The sequence below is a fragment of the Microcaecilia unicolor genome, chromosome 2, assembly GCF_901765095.1.
Source record: "Microcaecilia unicolor chromosome 2, aMicUni1.1, whole genome shotgun sequence".
NCBI classification, from domain to species: Eukaryota; Metazoa; Chordata; class Amphibia; order Gymnophiona; family Siphonopidae; genus Microcaecilia; species Microcaecilia unicolor.
Genome location: NC_044032.1, coordinates 304081477 through 304105821, shown reverse-complemented (window position 1 = coordinate 304105821; position 24345 = coordinate 304081477).

Sequence of the window (24345 nt, the reverse complement as noted above, 5' to 3'; positions counted from 1 at the left end):
ACTACCTGTACACTTATTTTACTTGTATATTTGTGAATTAAGACCCTTATTTTAGAAGCCCTAGCCACAATTTACACATGTAAATACTGACAATTTTAGAAAGCTGGGATACTTGCATATGGTAAGGGGTGTGCATTGGATATGCTTTGAGTGGGACTAGGGAGGGACCAAAATACATGCCTACAATGAGTGTGATCAATGTCAGAGTTTACAACTGGGTACATATACGATTTGTAAAAGTTTTTTAGGCAGACTCTATAGGAGAGATTAATGGAGGTCATTCCCCATAATTCCCCAGTGTTTTTCTCCTCCCAGAAATTGATTGAGCTGAATAATTGCAAGGCTCTGTGCTTCATTGGGAGCCCTTAGACATGTAGGTTTCCAACATGGCACACACACGTCTAAGTTCTGAAATACCACCTTATACATGTAAGTGCTCACACTTAGACATGTATGTTGCCAAGTTGCCTCCATTGATGTTTTTGATATTGACAGTTGTAAAATGGTTCCTCCTGCCGCACATAGCTGGTACATATGTGTACATTCCTGCATGTGTTTTAGAAAAGGCTCTTCATCAGCTGATCCATTTTTGAAATACTTCTGGAATTGCACAAGTCCCGACCTGGAAGCCTCAATTCCAATTTCTATGTTCTATCTAAAATAGGGCTGCACATGAACACCCTAGATAGGATAATACTGTTGTGACAGGACACTATCCATGACCACTGCCAGATTGTTAGACTCAACCACACAGCCAGTCACTTGCAGTAAAATAGTGCATTTTTTCTCATGTAACCTGTTCTCCCACAGGCAACAAACCAATTCTATTCCCTGCCACACCAGGGCCTTCCAGGCAGCACTTCTTAAAGCCGTTAAACCCAGCAAATGGAATGATACAAGCCTAGCTGAAGCTCATGCTGTTATACTGAAAATATTGAAGTACTGCCACACCTTCCAGATAGCACAAGGAGGAAAATTTATTTAGCCTCTGTGACAATTTGGGCAAAAAAAAATTGGAGGACTGTTTGATATTGTGACTTTGAAAATGGTACTGATGATATACTGCCTCCTGTGTATGTTAACAACGTGAAAAGAATCACTTTCCACCTACATCTATCTCTGGCATTTTCTTCCCAATTCTCTAGAACAGTGGTTCTTAACTAGTCTTCAGGGCATACTCAAGACAGTCAGGTTTTCAGGATATCCACAATGAATGTGCCTGAAATGGATATGAATGCACTACTTCCATTCTATTCATATTTATCTCATGTACATTCGTTACAGATATCCTGAAACCTGACTGGCTGGGAGTATCCCAAAGACTGGGTGTAGAACCATCTGTCTAGTCTGATTCTTGCTTCTTTCAGCAAGTTTCTTTTCTGAACACTCTTAAAATGCAGCTTTTGGTCTCAGTCATATTTGGATGCTGATTTTCAGGCATATGGACACAATGGGTTGTCCATCTCAGCTATGCAGCTGTTATAAACACCCAGGCACTGTTCGTGACAGTTCTGATCAATATCTCACTGTAAAGAATTTGATCTTGCCATTTAATTCCCCAAAGCTGCTACACGTGTCTCAGTTGTAGGCTAGTAAGCTTGTTAATATGATACACATTTAGGATTATTGTTTCTCTGGATTACAGAAGTGCAGTCATCAACACAGCATGGTAGTGTTTCATCATAGCTGCTTTGGTAATGCTGTGCTCATACCAAAAGCTGTTTTGATAACCTTCCAAACACTTTGGATGCTAACAGTTTTTGATATACAGGCTCTGCATCAGAGATGTTATTGCTAGCAACTGCGTTTTTCAAATATATAAAAGTACTGACACCCCAGAGGGTCGCTCCACTACATGTCTTCAAGTACAGCATTAGCACCTGCATTTTGACTATTGGTAGAGAAGTTTAGTTTTACTATTATATATCCAAATTGCTTTGCTATTATCACAAAGTCTGTGATTAGCTATTGGGTATATGTAAGTGAAAAAGAAAATAAAGGTTGTCTGATGTAGTCGTCATGCATCTTGGAACTGGAACGTACTCTAAATTAAGTTAAGTAGCTTTCTATCAATTCTGGTACAAATTTAGGACTAAATTCTATATCTGGTGCTGAAAAATTGGCGCCAATATAAATTAGTGCTAAGCACTATTCTATAAACGGCGCTCAGAGATGGGCACTGTTTATAGAATAGCACTTAGTGCCGGGATCCATGCCCAGTTTTGGGCATGAGGATTTACACCACCTGAAACCTGGTGTAAAGTCTCACACCTAAATTAGGTGCGGATCCACCCTATTCTGTAACACTGCATGCAAATTCCAGGAACGCCCTGATCCACCCATGCCCCTTCTATGGTCATACTTCCTTTTTAGAGCCATGCTTAAAGATGCCTGTGTAAATTACAATTAATGTCAATTAGTGATGATAATTGATTATTAGTGCCCAATTATCAGTGCTAATTAGCTCATTTGGCAATTAAACTGCGTGCACAAATAGAGTACACGTCCAATTTTGCACATGCAAGTTTTAGCACCATATATAGAATTAGGGTGTTAGACTCCTACACCAAAGTTTTCTGACATTATACTAAGAACAACTGGCAAATAAACTGAAGTTCCTTCTAACACAATGATGAACCACTATGAAACATCCAAACATTCATTGTTTGCAAATCCATATTGGCTTCTACTGTTAATATCATCAAAATGCTTTATAGGTGTGGGGCATTCACACTGTATCTGCAATAATGAGGAATATGAGTGCTTTGTGCCTAAGTTGCCTAAATCTTTGTTAAGCATTGTTCCTCAGAAAAATCCAGGAACTGTGTTCTGGGGCTTTAGATCCTCAGTTGCCTTTCTCTCCTCTAAGTCAAAGAATACAGGAACTACTAAATGCATGCCACTCATTGTAGCAAACCATTCACACCCACAACTACATATCTACCATCAGCAATGCCACACTCATCACAAAAACACTGCCATACTGACAGCCACATACAGAGACAGGCAGCTGAAAGGAAAGGTCAGAAAGAAATAGAAGGTAGAATGTCACCAGGAAGACGGAGTTCAGACTCTAGACCAGATAGGGCATATCCCAAAGGCTGGTATGTCCAGTTAAGAAGTTTGAGCAGCCACCTATTAGAGTTTCACAGCAGTGTACTAACAGGGAAGGTTTGCTTTCTCATTCCATGTAGTTATGTAGACTCATACCCCCAGATATTCAGCCAGCAACGCTCAGTGTTTTTTTAAATGCTGACTGTTGCTGGCTAAATTAGCCTCCAATATTCAGTGCTGGGCCATGTCCAGACACCGGCATTGAATACTGGGGACTAATTTTGTGTGAGCTGGTACTTGTGTAGTACCACGAGGCTGCCGTGAGAGGTCGCAGTTGCATTTTGCTTTAGCTGCGATAAGGGGAAGGAGCAAGGGGGCTTTACTCCTACCCCCAACAACTCCACCGGACCCCCAAGAGGAGCCTGCCTAAACTGCCGGGGGTGGGTGGGAGGGATGGCTGACTTGCGGACTGGGAGGAGGTGGATAGAGGAGAGGGGGCTGTTGGAGGGAATGGGGCAGTGGTGTGCTGGGAAATGCTTAACAACAGGTTCTCTCCCCGGTCCACCTCTGCACCCCCCTTGTCCGCCTTTGCGCCCCTTGTCCACCTCTGGGCCCCCCCCTAACAAAAAAATTCAGAGCTGGCTATAGCTGGGGAGAGAGCCTGAGGGGGAGCAATGCATTACTCTCTCCAGGGAAAAAAAATTAAATGATCCCAGGTTCCAATCTAATTCATGTTTAATGTGGGATAAAATGCCATAAATAAGTAAATAAATATAAACTTTTAACGTTCAGCACCTGATTCTCAAAGTGGACATATTCCAAACAGTATAATGAAAATAAAATTATTTTTTCTACCCTTGTTGTCTGGTGACTTTGTTTTTCTAATCATGCTGGCCCAGTATCTGATTCTGCTGCTATCTGTCCTCTTAACTCCATTTCCAGGGCATCCTTTCCATTTATTTCTTTACTTTCCTCCTTTCTTCTTCATTTCTTGCCCTACATCCGTAAGTAAAAGCTGGGTCCTCCGCAGACTTGACTGTCCAGTGGATCCAGCTTCTGCCTATTTTCTTCATCCATGTGCAGTTTTTCTCCTCTCTTTCTTTTCCCTCATCTCATCTCCTTTCTCTCTCTCTCTCTTCCCTCCATCCATGTCCAGCATTTCTTCTCTCTCCCTTCCCTCTCCTCCATGTCCAGCATTTTTCCTCTCCTCCCTCCATCCATGTCCAGCATTTCTCCTCTCTCCCCTCCATTCATGTTCATCTAACTTCCTATCTCTTCCCTCCACTCCATCCATGTCCAGCATGTCTTCTCTCTCCCTTCCCCTATATCCATGTGCATCTCCTTCCTCTGTCTTCTTTCCCCTCCATCCATGTCCAGAATTTCTTCTCTCTCCCCTCCATCCATGTGCATCTCCTTCCTGTCTTCCTTTCCCTCCCCTCCACCCATGTCCAACAATTCTCCTCTCTCCCCCTGCCTTCCCTCCATCCATGTCCAACAATTCTCCTCTCTCCCCATGCCCTCCCCTCCATCCACCCATGTCCAGCAACCCTCCTCTCACCCCTACCCTCCCCTCCATCCACCCATGCCCAGCAACCCTCCTCTCCCCTCCCCTCCATCCACCCATGTCCAGCAACTCTCCTCTCCCCTGCCCCCCCTGCATCCATCCATACCCAGCAATTCTCTTCTCTCCCCTGCCCCCTCCATCCATCCATACCCAGCGATTCTCCTCTCTCCCCTCCCGCTCCCATCCATGTCCAGCGATTCTCCTTCACCCCCACCCTCCCCTCCCATTCATATCCACCTGCCCACTCTCTTCTCCCCACAACACCCCCCTTTTTCTTCCTGCCACAGTGCCACCCTGCGTGGTTTAAATCTTTTTTATTACCTCCATTGAAGCGGCCATGTCATTGAAGGCCCTGCCCATCTCTAGCCTTCCCTTCGCGAGTTCGTGCCTTCAGAGTCCCGCCCTCGCAAAAAGAGGAAATGACGTCAGAAGGTGGGGCTCTGAGGGAACAAACTCGTGAAGGGAAGGCTAGAGACGGGGCAGGGCTTTCAATGACGCGGCCTCTTCAACGGAGGTAATAAAAAAGATTTAACCCCCCTCAGGTGGCGCAGGCAAACGAGGGCAGTGGTAGGAGGTGAGGCAAATGGGGTAAGCATGGCTTGTGGCACCCTCCTTCCATGCTTACCTCGTTTACCGGAGCTGGCTCGAGGTGCAGAACAACCGGCTCGCAAGATCTTAAAAAATTTAACACCGGCTCTTGCGTGCTGGTGTGAGCCAGTTCCAGCACACTGACCGATATTCAGTGCTAGAGCCTGCATAGCTAAGTGGGTGTGGCATTGAATATGGTTGGCACCTGCATAACACTGGTTCCCCTGTACCGCTCCTAACTTGCACACTTTTTCTGGGGCCAGAGGCGATATTCAGCAGCATTGCCTGTTTTAGTGCCTCTGAATATCGGGGGGTTAAGCTGTGGTAAGCAATTTAAGTGGGCCAATAGGGTCCAATATTCAGATGGTTGAAATGAGCCAGAAAGGCTCCTTCCCAGTTTAGGTGCATAGCCACAGGTGGCCTTAGGGGCCCAGCCCCCCCTCCCCCCCCAATGTTGGCTCAGCCCTCCCAGCATCTGTGTGTCCACTGCCTCTCTCCTCCCATTCGGTCTTACCCTATTTCTCTGTCCCCACCCATTCTATATTACTTTCTCTCTCCCCTTCCGTGTACCGACATCAAGCAGCACAATTTTCCTCCCTCCTTCCTCTTGCAGCTCTGCCAGCCTGTGCTAATAAATAACCCAAAGACAACGCATGGGATTGTGGTTCTCTGCCTGCCGCTACTGTTTCCTGTGCTGGCCCCGATGGAGGGTAGGAAAGACAGAGGAGATGCTGGGTGGCAAGACAAGAGAGAGAGAGAGAGAGAGAGAGAGAGAGAGAGAGAGCACTGTTGGATGTGAGAAGAGAGAAAAAAGAGATAAGGACAATGTTGAATGGTATAGGGGGAGGTGGGAAGGAAGAGAGATGGGGCAATGCTGTATTCCAGGTGCAGAGACTAACAGATAGAGGCAGTGCTGGACAGCAGGGCAGGGGATAGAGACAGAGGAGTTACTGGATGGCGGAATGGGGAAAGAGAAAGAGAGGAGAGGGGGTGCTGGATGACAGGGGGGAGAGAGAGATACAGAGAGGGAGAAGATGCTGGATGGCAGGTGGTAGAGAGAGACTTGGAGGGTGGAGATACTTGATGGCAGAGGTAGAAAGAGAAGATTCTGGATGGCAGGTGGAAAGAGGAAAGAATTATTGAAACACTGGGAAAGAAGAGGAAGAAGAATGGGAGGGCCAGAATGAGGGAAAGAAATGAAAAGCTGAAGGTAAACACAGTACAAAGATTGAGATTGAAATCTGAATTGATAGGCAAATTAAATAAAAATGGAAGAAATCTAAAAGGAACAGATTTGGAGCTGGATGTACTGGAGTAGGTGGAGAAGACAGAGGGAGAGAAAAAAAATGACAAGGGACAGGAGACCTTTGGAAAAAAAAAAAGAGTTAAAAGAAGACAGGAGAGCAGTAACCAGAGACTGGGGCCAACACAATTAGAAAAATTAAATGGTCAGACAGAAAAAGGTAGAAAAAATAATTTTATTTTTAATTTAGGATGAAGAATGTGGTAGCTGTGTTAGTTCACTTTAAAAGTTAACAAATAGAAATAAAAGAAAAAACATAAAAGAAGGTGATACCTTTTTATTGGACTAAATACATTTTTTGACTAGTTTCTTAAGCCAAAACCTCTTTCCTGAGTCAAGACACGCATACTATAACAGTGGAATAGTGTTCAGACATGAAGAAGGAGACTTTGGCATAAGAAAGCTATAATTCGGGTTCCTCTTTTCCACATGCATCACTTTGCACTTGCTCACATTAAATGTCATCTGCCATTTAGACGCCCATTCTCCCAGTCTCGTAAGATCCTCTTGTAATTTTTCATGATCCTCCTGCGATTTAACGACTTTGAATAACTTTGTGTCGTCAGCAATTACCTCACTAGTTACTCCCATCTCTAGGTCATTTATAAATATGTTAAAAAGCAGTGGTCCCAGCACAGACCCCTGGGGAACCCCACTAACTACCCGCTTCCATTGAGAATACTGACCATTTAACCCTACTCTCTGTTTTCTATCTTTTAACCAGTTTTTAATCCACAATAGAACACTACCTCCTATCCCATGACTCTCCAATTTCCTTTGGAGTCTTTCATGAGGTACTTTGTCAAACACCTGAAAATCCAGATACACAATATCAACCGGCTTACCTTTATCCACATGTTTGTTCACTCTTTCAAAGAAATGTAATAGATTGGTGAGGCAAGATTTCCCTTCACTAAATTCATGTAGACATGATCATTAATCCATGCTTTTGAATATGCTCTGTAATTTTGTTCTTTATAATGATCTCTACCATTTTGCCCGGCACCAACGTCAGATTCACCGTCTATAATTTCCCTGATCTCCTCTGGAACCTTTTTTAAAAATCAGCGTTACATTGGCCACCTTCCAATCTTCTGGTACCATGCTCGATTTTAAGGATAAATTACATTTTTCAGTTCTATCAGTACTCTGGGATGAATATCATCTGGTTCAGGAGATTTGCTACTCTTCAGTTTGTAGAACTGCCCCATTATATAAGTACATAAGTACATAAGCATCACCATGCTGGGACAGACCAAGGGTCCATCGAGCCCAGCACCCTGTCACTGAGAGCGGCCAAAAGAACAAGCAATTTGTCCCGCCCATCCTAGAAATACTGTATTATTCCCTCGTCCATTCAATAACATTCTATGGCTTTTTCCTCCAGGAAACTGTCCAACTCTCTTTTTTTTTTTATTTGCATGAAGTCTTTATTTAACAATTGAACAGTACATTAATGCTTCGGTTACAGAAAGAGTGAAGCACTAGGTTTCAACAATACAATCACTCGTATGAAATCCTCTCACTCCCTCACTCCATATCTGCTAAATCTATATTTTAACCACATTTAACTTCAAAGATTTTTTATTTTTTGAACAATTTTATAATACAATTAATCCCCCCTCCCTTCCCACTAAAACATCCGATTGTCTTACCCTACAAACCGCTTCCTGCTTGCTTTTTCTAATTACTTGCATGATACAATTATGTAAAATTGTTCCATATTGAGTGCCATTTGCCCATCTGATGTTTGCGTTCTGCTAACAGTTTCTCCATCTCACACACATAGCTCAACTTATTATGCCATTTTGTAATCGAGGGAACCCCCACCGTTTTCCATTGAGAGGCGATAACCACCCACGCTACCCCCACAGCAAGCCACATCAGGTCCTGTTGGCATTTCTTTAAACCAGGTGGCCTTGCGGAAAAGAGAAAAAACTCAGGTGACCAGGGAATGACACTTCCCACCCACTTCTGTATTTTACATCTAACTGATTTCCAAAATGCTTGGGCCTTTACACAGCTCCACCATACATGCCCCATGGTCCCTCTAGATCCGCACCCCCTCCAACACAATCCCGAAGAATTAGGATATATTCGCTGAAGTCTGTCTGGCATGAGGTACCATCTAAACAGTACCTTCATGGCATTTTCCTTGAGCAGGACCTGCGTAGAAACACCCAGCACTGATCGTTCTATTCTCTCCCACTCGGTCTCCCCCAGGGTCACTCCAAGCTCCCTTGACCAGCTGTTCCTATGTAGTGTGTATATGGGGGATTGTGCATGTATTTCATGATATAAATGACTAATCAAACCCCTTGAGGTGGCGTATTTTTCACAAATCTCCTCTAAACCTAGTCTTTCCCTTTGTAGTATCACTCTTACTGCCTCGGTTTTAAGAAAATGTGTTAATTGGTGATATGCAAAGTCATCCCCTTCCCCCGCTGAACCTCTACTCTTCAAGACTCTGAAGGAGAGCAAAGTTTCCCCTTCGAACAGCTGACCCCAGGTTCTCAGGCCCTCTTTATACCACCTGGTAAATACCCCATTGTCAGTCCCGAGGAGGAACAGCGGATTAAATGCTATGGGCGCCAGGCGAGTAAGTGTATATCTCCCCCCTGGAAACAAGCTATCCCAGTAGTGAAGAGTGACACATATGGATGGACACATTCCCTCACCCAGGGCTCTAAATGGTTTAGGTAGCCACATGACTGCCCCCAGTGGTGTTGAACCAAGTGAGTGTTGTTCTATTTGTACGCACTGTCTATCCGGATAATCTTGGTGCCACTCAACTGCCGCCTTCGCTTGTACTGCCCTGTAATACCATATGAGATTTGGGACACCCAACTCTCCTTTTCTGCTGTCCTGATAGAGAAGCTTACGGGCTAAACGCGGTCTCTTTCCTGCCCAGACGAAACGCATTATAGAATCTTGAAGTGATGACAGGAGCCGTCTGGGCAGCATTATAGGCAGCGCTTGAAATAGGTATAGCAGTCGGGGCAACACATTCATCTTAACAATTGCTACCCTACCAAACCAGGAAACCTCTAGGTCCCCCCACCTCTCCAGGTCTTTCTTAATATTGCTACTTAATCCCTTATAATTGGCCGCGTATAAATCAGATAAAGTAGGTGTTATATTCACTCCCAGGTATTTAATGTGTTTTTTAGCCCATCTAAACGAGAAGGATGCCTTCAGGGAATCCACTGTATCCTCTGGAATTGTTATATTAAGAGCCTCTGATTTAGTCATGTTAACTTGGAAACCCGATAATATGGAATATTCGTCGATAAGCCGTATGAGATTTGGAAACGTAGGTAAAGGTCGAGTAACATATAACAGGATATCATCCGCAAAGAGGGCCATTTTATGTATTCTGTCTGCCACTCTTGCCCCTGAAATTCCTGGATCTAATCGTACTTTAGAGGCAAATGGTTCCATAACCATGGCAAATAGTAAAAGGGATAGCGGGCACCCTTGCCTAGTTCCCCTGTGCAAGGTAAACAGCTCAGAATTGCTCCCATTCACTCGGACACATGCTCTCGGGGCTGCATAGAATGCCTGGATCCACCTCCTAAATTGCGCTCCGAACCCCATAGCCTCCAGCACCTTATACATAAATGGCCAATGGACCCTATCAAAGGCCTTTTCTGTGTCTAAACTCAGAAGACACAGAGGCCTCCGATGTTTCCCAGCCAAAAACTGAAGGTCTAAAGTACGTCTAATGTTGTCCATTGCTTTTCGATGTGACACAAAACCTACTTGATCTGGATGTATGAATGTCAGCATCAATGGTGCTAGTCTGCTTGCCAACACCTTCGCCAGTATTTTAACATCGGCATTCAGGACCGATATGGGCCTATTCGAGCCACACTCAGTAAGATATTTATTCGGCTTAGGTAGCACCGCTAACCAGGCCTCCATCATGGTAGAAGGTAAGGCCTCTCCCTCTCCCACCTTATTGAACAAGTCAGCCAGGATGGGAGCCAACTCTGGTGCAAATTTCTTATAAAACTCATTTGGCAGACCGTCCAAGCCTGGCGACTTGCCTGAGGGCAAACTGCAAATGGCATCTTGGACCTCAGTTGGTGTGACCGGTTGTTCCAGTTTTTCCTGGTGGGAAGGGGCCAAAGTACTTAGTTCACTATCAGCCAAATAGGTTTCAATAGAATCTGTGGATGGGGCAATCTCTTGAGCGTACAAAGTTTGATAGTAATCTCTAAAGCGGTTACGTATAGATTCTGAAGTATGTAGTAATGATCCTTTACCATCTCGAATCTGTTTCACCATATGATCTACTTTTTGTCGCTTAAGCAAACTCGTATGTTCCGGCCCTGAATATTTCCCGACCCAAACTTAGCTGTTCTGAGTAAATGGAATCAAGTACCAGCCTCTCTCCACATAACTGACTCCAGACCTGAGGAGACCTAGTTACCTTGTGTTGGGCCTCCAATACATGTATTTTTTCCAGATACTTCGCTATTTGCATCTTGCGTACCCGGGATCGCTTACTTGCAAGCTGTAAAAAATAGCCTCTCGAGACAGCCTTCATGGCATCCCACACTATAGCCGCTGAGGGCCCTGAATCTTGATTGAAATCCAGATACTTTTTCAATATGTTTCTGTATCCCTCCTCCACCTCCTTCTCATGCAGTAGACTAATATTTAGTGTCCATCTCCTATCTTTTATTTCTGTCCTGATATGTGGAAGGGTGACCCACACTGGAGCATGAGCTGAGATTGTTACACTACCGATTCCTGCCTGCGGACCCCGTTCCACCAATGCAGCATCTACTAACAAGTAGTCAATGCGCGAATAAGAATTATGCACCCTTGAGTGAAATGTGTAGTCTCTATCTGCCATATGTGTCAATCTCCACAGGTCCAGAGTGCCTAGGGAATGGGCCAGCGACTCCAATGCTGAGGCTTCTCTTTTCCCCTCTGTTTTAGTGACACCTGTTCTATCTATGCTCGGGTTCATTACTGCGTTAAAGTCACCCCCCAGTATGATGGAGCCCTGTGCGAATGATGCTAAGGCATTCTTCACTTTGGCATAGAACTGTTCCTGCCCACTGTTTAGGGCATACACAGATGCTATTGTTAAATCAACCTGGTCTATTTGGAGATGCAGAAATATATAACGCCCTCCTGGGTCCCTTTTAACCTGTAGTACCTTAGCCCCTACCGTATTATGTATCAATATTGCTACTCCACTCTTCTTAAATGCCTCAGAGGAAGCACAGTGCACCCCAGGGTACCCCGGGCAGGAGAGAAGTCTTTCAAACTTTCGGCGTAAGTGTGTCTCTTGCAGGAGAACAAAGTGCGGTTTCAACTGCTGCAATTCCTTGTAAAGCTTCTGCCTCTTTTGGGGCATATTTAATCCCTTAACATTATATGATAATATCTTTAATACAGCACTCATTACAGGAATATTAATAAACGCTCAGCTACAGTTTGTAGTGGCAACCGTTCAGCCCTTTTTATAAAACATCCTGTTCTAAGTATCCCATCTAACCCCCTAACCCTCCTCCCTCTGCCTCTTCCCTGTACCCCTTCCCAGTTCCACACCCAAACCCCCTCTCTCTTCTTTCGTATTCCCCCCGTACCACTTCTTGTCATTGGTTATACTCCCCATTTCATTTCCCCTCTCTGTCATACCCCCCTCCCTACCGTTTCACCAGACAGTGCCACAGGCACTGTTTGGGTATTCCAGAGAAAGCAACTCACAACCCAAGAATCCGACTCTTCCCCATCCCACACATTTCACACATCCACTTCCTGACATAGTAACATAGTAACATAGTAGATGACAGCGGAGAAAGACCCGCACGGCCCATCCAGTCTGCCCAACAAGATAAACTCATATGTGCTACTTTGTGTGTATACCTGACCTTGATTTGTATCTGTCATTTTCAGGGCACAGACCGTAGAAGTCTGCCCAGCTCTAGTCCCGCCTCCCACCACTGGCTCTGCCACCCAATCACCTCTAAGTGTCTGAGGATCCCTTCATGTTTATCCCACGCATTTTTGAATTCCGTTACCGTTTTCATCTCCACCACCTCCCTCAAGAGGGCATTCCAAGTATCCACCACTCTCTCCGTGAAAAAAATACTTCCTGACATTTTTCTTGAGTCTGCCCCCCTTTGATCTCATTTCATGTCCTCTAATTCTACCGCCTTCCCATCTACGGAAAAGGTTTGTTTGCGGATTAATATCTTTCAAATATTTGCGCATCTGTATCATATCACCCCTGTTTCTCCTTTCCTCCAGGGTATACATGTTCAGGTAAGCAAGTCTCCCCCCCCCCCCCCCCCCAGCATCGCCATTCACCCAGCCCTCCAGATGGCCCTGTCAGCTTTTAAATTTTACAGTTTAAAATATAAAGAAACAACAGCAAATGGAAAATACACAAAGAGACATGTCATATGCTCTTTATACCTTTCATCCACAGCTCCTCCACTTCAGATAATGTACATTGCTATATCGCCTCTGTTCAACAGATAAGCATCTCTACTTATCTTAGATCTTGTACCTCTCAGAATCAGAGAAAGTCAGTTGTTGTACATCCCACTTTATTTCCCTTGCTTCTGATTTTTCTGTCTAACTCGCTGCCACCTCTGGAGTCTAGCTTTCGTAGCAGGTGCAATCACTGTGGTTAACAGCGGTGTGGTGGTCAGACTTTTCCAGGCTTCTGAAACCTTGCAAAACCGGAGTTGTTTGCCATTTAGAGCGAAATATACAGCAAAAGGGAAGCTCCAGCGATAGGTGATCTTCTCTTTGAGCAGAACCTCTAGTACAGGCTTCATGGCTCTTCTCTGCGCCAGTGTGTACGCTGATAAATCTTGAAAAACTGAGACTCGTACATCATTATATTCCAGAGTGGCGAGCTGACGGGCCCTCTGCCATACCCGTTCCTTGAATGCGTATGAGGTAAAGCGCACTACAATATCTCTGGGTCGATTAGCCAAAGTTTTACCTAAGGCTTGATGCGCCCGGTCAATCTCCACAGCTTCTGCAGCTGTATTTTCGCCCAAGATTGTAGTACACAGCGCGCGCACAATAGTAGGGACGTCTTCTCCACCTCCGGATTCTGGCACTCCTCGAATTCTCAAGTTTTGTCTCCGACCTCGATTTTCGAGGTCATCCATTTTGTATTGTAATTCCTCGGCTTGATCAGACAATTTAGAGAGTTGCGCTTCCATCGCCTCATTAACTTCAGCCTGTGCATCGGCCTTCTCCTCCAGCACCTCAACTCAACCTCCCAGCTCACGCAAGTCTAGGCTGATGGCATCCACATGTTCCAGGATCTCCACCCTGGAAGCTTTGATTTCCTCTCGGATCGCTTCCAAGCACTTTGCTAGATCTTTAGGAGCGTTTTTCTTTTTGGAGACCGAGGCGTGCCGATCCGCATGGGAGGATGCCGTGTGAGAGTCAGACGATGGTCTTTGCTCTGGAGACGCATGGTGCGACAGGCCCTTCGCCATCTGTCTTGAGGAATGGCACTCTCCCTCCCGACGTTGCGACGCTGTCGCTTTACTCATTTAGGTTAGTGGCGTGTACTGTCTTCGCTGCTGCAGTAAATCACCAAAAAGGCTATGGATGGCCGTAGATTATGGCTTGCTAACGTGTGGAAATGCAGGAGCTGAGTTCTTAGGCAGCCATCTTGTCTCGTGACGTCCCTGTCCAAACCTCTTTTGAAGTCCGCTAAGTTAACCGCCTTAACCACCTTTTTCGGCAGCAAATTCCAGAGTTGATTTGTTGAGTGAAGAAAAAGTTCCTCCGATTCATTTTAAATTTATCACACTGCAGCTTCATCATATGCCCCCTTGTCCTAGTATTTTTGGAAAGCGTAAACAGACGCTCCACATCAACCTGTTCCATTCCACTCATTATCTTATAGACCTCTATCATATCTCCCCTCAGCTGCCTTTTCTCCAAGCTGAAGAGCCCCAGCCTCTTCAGCCTATCCTGATAGGGAAGTCGTCCCATCCCCTGTATCATCTTTGTCCCCCTTCTCTGCACCTTTTCCAATTCCACTATGTCTTTTTTGAGGTGCGGCGACCAGAATTGAACACAATACTCGAGGTGCGGTTGCACCATGGAGCAACACAATGGCAGAATAATATCCTTATTTTTGTTTTCAATCCCTTTCCTAATGATACCCAACATTCTATTTGCTTTCCTAGCTGCAGCAGCACATTGAGCAGAAGTTTTCAGTGTATCATCAATGATGACACCTAGATCCCTTTCTCAGTCTGTGACTCCCAACGCTGAACCTTGCATGATGTAGTTATATTTTGGGTTCCTCTTTCCCACATGCATCACTTTGCACTTGTTCACATTAAACGTCATCTGCCATTTAGACGCCCAGTCTCCCAGTCTCGTAAGGTCCTCTTGTAGATTTTCACAATCTTACCGCGATTTGACTACTTTGAATAACTTTGTGTCATCGGCAAATTTGATTACCTCACTAGTTACCCCCATCTCTAGGTCATATATGAATATGTTAAAAAGCAGAGGTCCCAGCACCGATCCCTGAGGGACCCCGCTAACTACCCTTCTCCATTGCGAATATTGACCTTTTAATCCTACTCTCTGTTTCCTATCTTTCAACCAGTTTTTAATCCACAATAGAACACTACCTCCTATCCCATGTCCCTTTATTTTCCTCTGTAGTCTTTCATGAGGGACCTTATCAAACGTCTTGTGAAAATATAGATACACAATATCAACTGGCTCACCTTTGTCCACATGTTTGTTTACCCCTTGAGAGAAATGCAGCAGATTGGTGAGGCAAGACTTCCCTTCACTAAATCCATGTTGACTTTGTCCCATTAGTCCATGCTTTTGAATGTGCTCTGTGATTTTGTTCTTGATAATAGTCTCTACCATTTTGCCTGGTACCGACATCAGACTCACCGGTCTATAATTTCCTGGGTCTCCTCTGGCCACCCTCCAATCTTCCGGTACCACGCTCGATCTTAAGGATAAATTACAAATCAATAACAGTAGCTGTGCTAGTTCATTTTTTAGTTCTATCAGTACCCTAGGGTGAATACCATCCAGTTCAGGAGATTTGCTACCGTCCTGCAGGTTTACAGAGAATTCATTAAGTTTCTCCGACTCGTCAGCTTTGAATACCATTTCTGGCACTGGTATCCCACCCAAATCTTCATCGGTGAAGACCGAAGCAAAGAATTCATTTAATCTCTCCGCTACGGCTTTGTCTTCCCTGATCGCCCCTTTTACTCCTCAGTCATCTAGCAGTCCAACCGATTCTTTTGCCAGCTTCCTGCTTTTAATATACCTAAAAAAAATTGTCTATGTGTTTTTGCCTCCAACGCAATCTTTTTTTCGAAGTCCTTCTTAGCCTTCCTTATCAGCGCTTTGCATTTGACTTGACATTCCTTATGCTGCTTCTGATTATTTTCAGTCGGTTCCTTCTTCCATTTTCTGAAGGATTTTATTTTAGCTCCAATTTTCACCTCACTTTTTAACCATGCCGGCTGTCGTTTGGTCTTCCATCCTCCTTTTTTAATATGCGGAATATATTTGGCCTGGGCTTCCAGGATGGTGTTTTTGAACAGCATCCACGCCTGATGTAAATTTTTGACCCTCGCAGCCACTCCTCTAAGTTTTTTTTTTCATCGTTCTTTTCATTTTATCATATCTCCTTTTTTAAAGTTAAAAGCTAATGTATTTGATTTCCTATGTATACTTCAATGCTAATATCAAATCCGATCATATTATGATCACTGTTATCAAGTGGCCCCAGCACCATTACCTCCTGCACCAGATCATGTGCTCCACTAAGGACTAGGTCTAGAATTTTTCCTTCTCTCGTTGGCTCCTGTACCAGCTGCTCCATAAAGCAGTCCTTTTTTTCATCAAGGAATTTTACCTCCCTAGCGTGCCCCATGTTACATTTACCCAGTCAATATCAGGGTAATTGAAATCACCCTTATTATTGTGTTGCCCAGTTTGTTTGTGTCCCTAATTTCCTTTAACATTTCTGCATTTGTCTGTTCATTCTGGCCAGGCAGACGGTAGTACACTCCTATCACTATCCTTTTCTCCTTTACACATGGAATTTCAATCCACAGTGATTCCAAGAAGTGCTTTGTTTCCTGCAGAATTTTCAATCTATTTGATTCAAAGCTCTCCTTAATATACAATGCTACCACTCCACCAATCCAGTCGACCCTATCACTACGATATAATTTGTACCCTGGTATGACAGTGTCCCATTGGTTATCCTCCTTCCACCAGGTCTCAGAGATGCTTAACTATTCATTGAGTGAAAAAATATTTCCTTCTATTCATTTTAAAAGTATTACCATGTAACTTCATTGAGTGTCCCCTGGTCTTTATATTTTTTGAAAGAATAAACAATCAATTCATGCTTTCCTGTTCTACTGTACTCAGCATTTCATAGAATTGTATCATATCCCCCCCAAGGTGTCTCTTCTCTAAGCTGAAGAGTCCCAACCTCTTAAGCCTTTCCTCATATGAGAGTAGCTCACTCCCCTTAATCATTTTGGTTGCCCTTCTTGAACCTTTTCTAATTCTGCTGTATCTTTTTTATTTTTTTAAATATCATTCTTAGAGGAGGGATTATGGGGCTTTATGTGGATACAAAATATATGTTTAAGTTAACAGCATGATGATCCAGTATGCAGTGTCAGGGGTTGATATTTTTTGTATATTAGATTTTCAGGCTGCATAATTAAACTGCTACTTCAAAGGTATTTCACCTGTTTTATTAATGCAGCTTTATAAGAAATTTATATTTGTTATAAAGCAAAGTTGAAGGATATTTGCCATTATTTTGCCAGATACTGTTATGTGTGTTGAGATGTTGACCAGACACAAGTCTACTATAATGGCAAAGTTTAAGTTATGGGATAAAGCTTCTATATTTTAAAATGTTAGTGTTTCCAAAGTTTCCGTAAGTATGTATGGGGTTATTGTTGATGCAGGACAGACTGTTTACTTAGAAATTCATTATCAAGTGTACTCTACGGCTTTATTTAGTATATCAAGAACCACTCACACGTACATGCCTAGACCCCCCTCCCCCAAAAAAACAAATGTCAGGTCTGGCTATGCCACTGGCCTAGTTATGCCTTCTGAGCAGCTCATCTGGAAATTTTTAGTACCACTTAAGCAGTTAGTGCCACTGACTATTGCCTGTTGCTGCCTAGGCACTGTCTGGTTAGGGGTGGGGCAGTCCAAGCGCAGAGCCTAGGTGGAGCCAGAATTTAACCAGTTAGCAGTGATATTCAGTCCACTAACTGGCTAAGTAAGTAGATAGTTAGCACAGCAAAATGTGTGTCCTAACTTTATTCACCAAGCTAACCGAGCACTGGTCTGAATATTGGCTGGTGCCCGATTAACATCCATGTGATCCCGTGTACCCAGATATTCATTGGATATTCATTGAAAATCCGGGATTAATTCAGCCCACAGATATAATCGGCTTAAAAACCACTGACCGCTGCAGGATGAATAGCTACCCCATAGTTAATATATTGTATGTGTATACCCTCTGGTGGCAGACCAAGGTATTACACTTCAAGGAAATGATGTTAAGATGTTACAGTGGTTTCCCCAAATAATCCCAATGATAAACCAGATTTTGTATAATTACTATCTTCAAAAGTGTTCAATTTATTGTGAAAGTTAAGCTGTATTAGATCCTGTTTTGATACTAGAGTATTTCAACTGATTGTACAGGCTTTACTGATGGGACATTACGATTATTACAATGTCATTTATGTAAGTTGTAATGCAGCTGTTCATCAAAGGTTGCAGTCATTACAAAATACTGCAGCCTGTTTGATCTGTAAATCTAGAAAACAATTACAGAAATGATGAACTGAAGGAATCAGTCCTCTGAAATAATACAACTCACAAACTGATTCCAACCTATAATGCCTGTTAAAGCCCCAAATCTTATTTTTTTGAAAGTTTATTGAACATAATATATTATTAAAAATTGAAGGAGAAAGACATCAGTGGCTCTCATGGTTCCATAACAAGGAAACTATGGAAGAACCTTACATTCAAACTACCATCATTGGTCAAAAAGCCTTCATTATTTTTTACTAAACAATTGTGCAATATATGTCATGCTCTTTTGCATCTGGTTTTCAAATAACTTACTGTATATACTATATAGACTTTCAATAATTAATCATCTTATCAGACCACTTATCTTAAAGACTATTGCTCTCAAGCTTTCAGATTTGAAAGTGCTAAACCATTGCTGTGTAGTCTCCACTGGTTACCATTAGAGACTCGCTCTATTTTTAAATTGTGCTGCCTTGGCTTTCAAATTCTTTATGCCTTGGCTCCACAATTTATTATATCATTGATTATGAGGGACAAGAATTATGCCACTGACTCCAGGCATTTTTTAAAGTTGTAATTTCCCTCGCTGTTAAAGATTATATATGAAACAGAATTTGCACTGACATTTCCTTATAAAGTGAATAAATGGTGGAATAGGCTTCCCAATTATTTGTGGCATCAGGCAAATTATATGCCATTTAAAAATTGTTTAAAATGTGGCTTTTTCAGAAGTTTATTTTAACCTGTTTGCTGTATTCTTTATTGATTGTGAAATGCATGAGCTATGGTGATTTTAGAAGTTTGTTTTTATGACTGATGTTAGTCTTATTTTATGATATTGTACATTCTGGGGTTATGCCTTAATCTTTGATTGTGAGCCGCGCTGATCCAATTTTGGTATTTGTGGCATACAAGCATTGATTGTAATATAATATAACAAGTTACAGGGCTGCAAGATTTCAACAGCTTTTGTCTTCAGGAACATCAGATAAGTATAAAATCTGAACAGATAAAGCTTCCACTTAGAACTATTCACACAAACTCACTCAGTTAAAAGCTAGTTCTAAAAAATATCCCTTTTCGTCTTTCAGATTCTTTGACTTGAACAACAGTAAGGATGTTCAAGTCTGGTATCTCCTATTCCCTCTTTCTCTATTTATTTTTCTCTTAACTATTTTTCTGTCTCTTTGTTTGTGTTATCTTTGTTTCTGCATGTGCACATTTTAGTCTATTTATTCAGTCACTTAGCTGCTTCCTCTTTCAAGAGCTTTCTTGATATTGGGCACCATTGATCTTCTTCCTGCTTCAATGGACTAGGAACTCTCCTGACTTTAAATAAATCTGTGTTGCAGTACGTTGTATGCCTGCACAAACCTTTCTGCATTCAAAGTCTGCTGTCAATGAAAACTTTTGTCGCTAATTAATCCAAGAAAATAAACATTAAATCAAGTATTCCCTGAGTATTTCCCACTCAGGATTCCTTCATATATTTCCTCTTATTCTTCTCTCATTCAAATGCAGAGAACATCAAATTATAACAGCTGATAAATCTGGTGCTCCGTGCCCTTAGGGTTCTCACTCACCAGACTATCAGCTGTGGAAAATCTGCTACGAGTTTCTAGCTTTCTAAGTATTTAAATTAATTCAACTTTGCTCAAACTTCTGTCTTTTCTTTGTAACTTACATTCAAGAGAGACCTACCACCGCATTTGCTCTTTAAATAACTTCTTTACAATCTCATTCATGCACACAAGCTCTATAAAATCTCAGTTTGATTAATTTCCAATTAAAATCTGGAATTTCTTTCCAATTTAAGGCCTTCAGAGCAGGACAATCCAACACAAGCAAAGCATTCTATTATTATGTTACATTATAGTTCTTAATATTCTTCTTAATGAATCTAATAATTGTAATTCTGTTAACTATGTAAGCCGCATTGTACCTGCTTCTGTGGGAAAGTGTGGGGTACAAATGTAATAATAATAGCTAATCATTCTCACAGCTCCATCTCAACTGCCTGAATCAGCAGTTTAGAACTTTGACAGACCCGCTTGCTGCAGGCTTGCATGCCCACAGGGCTCTGACAACATAAGCCTGCAGTCAGCACTGCCCTTCTGTATTACAAGAACCATTCATTATTTCCAACAGGGTCTCCTCATCTGCCTTCTTGACTCCCCCACCTTCCTCCACCAGCTACGTTCTCCCCAGGGCCACACTGGGCCCAAAACAACTTCAAACCAGGCTTCCTAGCTTCTGGCATGAGCCGGCATCTAGCACCCACACTCCAATGCCATTGTGCACATGAATGCGCACACCCGGCAGCCAAGGGGAATACCAGGCCTTGCTCCTGATGCTTCCAGCTTCTTTTCCTGCACTGCTGGAAGTATTTCCGGGTTCACAGGAGCCATATCTCCACCCTCATCCTGGCAGCACCATCTCTGGTGGCCCAACCAGCAGCACAATGGGGTTCCAACACCCCAAGGAGCCCCCAGCAACACCTAGAGCCCAGCAAGGAGCCCCAGATGAGCCTGTCATTTTAACAAACATACTTTCTTTTTAGCAACCCTTTACACATCTCCTGACATTTCACCCTTATCCACACATACCACTAGCGCTTCATCACATCATGTCCTCACTTTCACTTAGCATCTAATGTTCACACTTTTGACACTTTTTTAAAGATATCAATATTATGTATCATTCCCTATTACACATGTTTGACTTTTTCATTAATAAATTCACATTGCACAACATCCCCATGCTTTTATAATAACTTTTTATTGATTTTCCAATAGTAGCACTAAATCTATCTTTTGGGACCAGAGCTCTGTCAGACCTTCAATGATGCAATCTTTTGTCTTTCAGCACATCTCTTCAATATCTAAAACTTTTTCACTTCTTTATGCAGTACTTCCATTTTCTGGTATGAGTTATTTGCAGGTGTGTGTTCAGACAAGTCTATTTTTGTTTCACAATAGAACTCTCCTTCTTGGGACTATTTTCCTGGATTTCTTCCGCTTATCTTATCTTCCACCTGGACTCATATCACCCCTCTCCTCAAGTCACTTTACTGGCTTCCGATTAGGTACCACATACAGTTCAAGCTTCTCCTACTAACCTACAAATGCACTCGATCTGCAGCCCCTCCCTACCTCTCTACCCTCATCTCCCTCTATGTTCCTACCCGTAACCTCCGCTCTCAAGACAAATCCCTCCTTTCAGTACCCTTCTCCACCACCACCAACTCCAGGCTCCACCCTTTCTGCCTCGCCTCACCCCATGCTTGGAATAAACTCCCTGAGCCCATTCGCCAGGCCCCCTCCCTGCCCATCTTCAAATCCTTGCTCAAAGCCCATCTCTTCAATGTCACTTCAGCACCTAACCACCATACCTCTAGTCAGGAAACCTAGACTGCCCCAACTTGACATTTCGTCCTTTAGATTGTAAGCTCCTTTGAGCAGGGACTGTCCTTCTTTGTTAAACTGTACAGCGCTGCGTAACCCTAGTAGCACTCTAGAAATGTTAAGTAGTAGTAGTAGATTTCTTCTGCTTAAGAGTTTCTTTTTACTAAACCCAATCCAGTTCTTGTGAAAGAGCATTTGATCTTGTTCTGGATCCTGAACAGCTTTTTCTCATAGCTTTTCCTCTTGAATTTGTTTTCTCTTTAACCTTTTGAGCAGAAACTGTCTTAACATTCATCTTGAGCTTCTTTGATTTTCCCTGATTCACATTCCTTTTGTTCTTTCTTTTCTGACAGGAAGATTTTCTTCTTCCTTGAGCTTTGTTCTGCCACCCTATTCGTGGAGGCAGGTTGTTTATTTTTTATATGTATATGTTTGTTGGACAGATTGCATTGCCTATAACAGGTTACATTGCTTGTGCCTTTAAGAAACAGCTTACGGAATACATGGACAAATTGTCAGTACTACATGACTCACAATCAGGATTCCACCTCCACCACAGTACTGAAACTGTCCTAGTCACTCTCCTGGTGAAATTCAAACAGGAAATAGCCACAGGTAAAAGCATACTTCTCCTCCAATTTGACATGTCGAGCACATTCGACATGGTAAACCACAACATACTATTAAGACTCCTTGGCCACTTTGGGATTGTGGAAACGTACTTAACTGGATCAAGGGTTTTCTAACTACCAGAACATACCAAGTAAAATCAAACTCAAACATATCACCACTGTGGAAAGCAGCCTGTGGAGTACCCCAAGGATCACCATTATCACCAATACTCTTCAACATAATGATGATCCCACTGGCTAAGTCCCTATCCAATCGAGGCCTCAACCCGTTCATCTATGCAGATGACGTTACAATCTACATTCCCTTCAGACATGATTTAACAGAAATAACCAATGAAATCAATGACGGCCTGAACATCATGGACTCTTGGGCAAATTCATTCCAACTGAAACTGAACACTGAAAAAACACACTGGCTCATCCTCTCATCTCAACATAACAAGTACAAACCCACAACCATAAACACCCCAGGACACACCCTCCCTACCTCAGACAGCTAAAAATACTCGGAGTCACAATCAACCGCAACCTTACCCTTAACACTATCTCTCCTACTGTCATTCCTTTTATCTGCCATATCCTCACTTTCACTGTCCACTGTGACTGTTCCTGATGCCTTCAAACATGCCGTAGTCACACCACTCCCTAAAAAACCTTCATTGGACCCTACATGTCCTTCCAACTATCGCCCCATCTCCCTCCTCCATTTCCTATCCAAGATACTTGAATGTACTGTTCACCGCCGTTGCCTTGACTTTCTTTCATCTCAAGCTATTCTTGATCCACTTCGATCTGGCTTTCGCCCCCTTCATTCAACTGAAACAGCACTTGCTAAAGTCTCCTATGATCTGTTCCTGGCCAGATCCAGAGGTCTCTATTCTATCCTCATCCTTCTCAATCTATCTGCTGCTTTTGACACTGTTGATCACAGCCTACTCCTTGATATGCTGTCCTCACTTGGATTTCAGGGCTCTGTTCTTTTACTGGTTTTCTTCTTATCTCTCCCAGCATACTTTTAGTGTATACTCTAGTGGATCCTCCTCTACTTCTATCCCACTGTCAGTTGGTGTACCTCAGGGATCTGTCCTGGGACCTCTTCTTTTCTCCATCTATACTTCTTCCCTTGGTACTCTGATCTCATCCCATGGTTTTCAGTATCATCTTTACGCAGATGACTCCCAGATCTACCTCTCCACACCAGAAGTCTCAGCCAAAATCCTAGCCAAAGTATCAGCCTGCCTCTCTGACATTACTGCCTGGATGTCTCAGCGCCATCTGAAACTAAACATGACCAAGACTGAGCTTCTTATCTTTCCCCCTAAACCAACATCTCCTCCTCCCCCATTCTCTATTTCTGTGGATAACACTCTCATCCTTCCTGTCTCATCAGCTCATAACCTTGGGGTCATCTTCGACTCCTCCCTCTCCTTCTCTGCACATATTCAGCAGACTGCTAAAACCTGCCGTTTCTTTCTCTATAATATCACCAAAATTTGCCCTTTCCTTTCTGAGCACACTACCAGGACCCTCATCTACACTTTTATCACCTCTTGCTTAGACTATTGCAACTTGCTTCTCACAAGTCTCCCACTTAGCCATCTCTCTCTTTTCAATCTGTTCAAAGTTCTGCTGCACGACTAATATTCCACCAGTGTCATTATGCTCATATTAGCCCTCTCCTCAAGTCACTTCACTGGCTTCCTATCCATTTCTGCATACAGTTCAAACTCCTCTTATTGACCTATAAGTGCATTCACTCTGCAGCTCCTCAGTACCTCTCCACTCTCATGTCTCCCTACATTCCTCCCCGGGAACTCCGTTCACTGGGTAAATCTCTCTTATCTGCACCCTTCTCCTCCACTGCTAACTCCTGACTTCGTTCCTTTTATCTTGCTGCACCATATGCCTGGAATAGACTTCCTGAGCCGTTATGTCAAGCTCCATCTC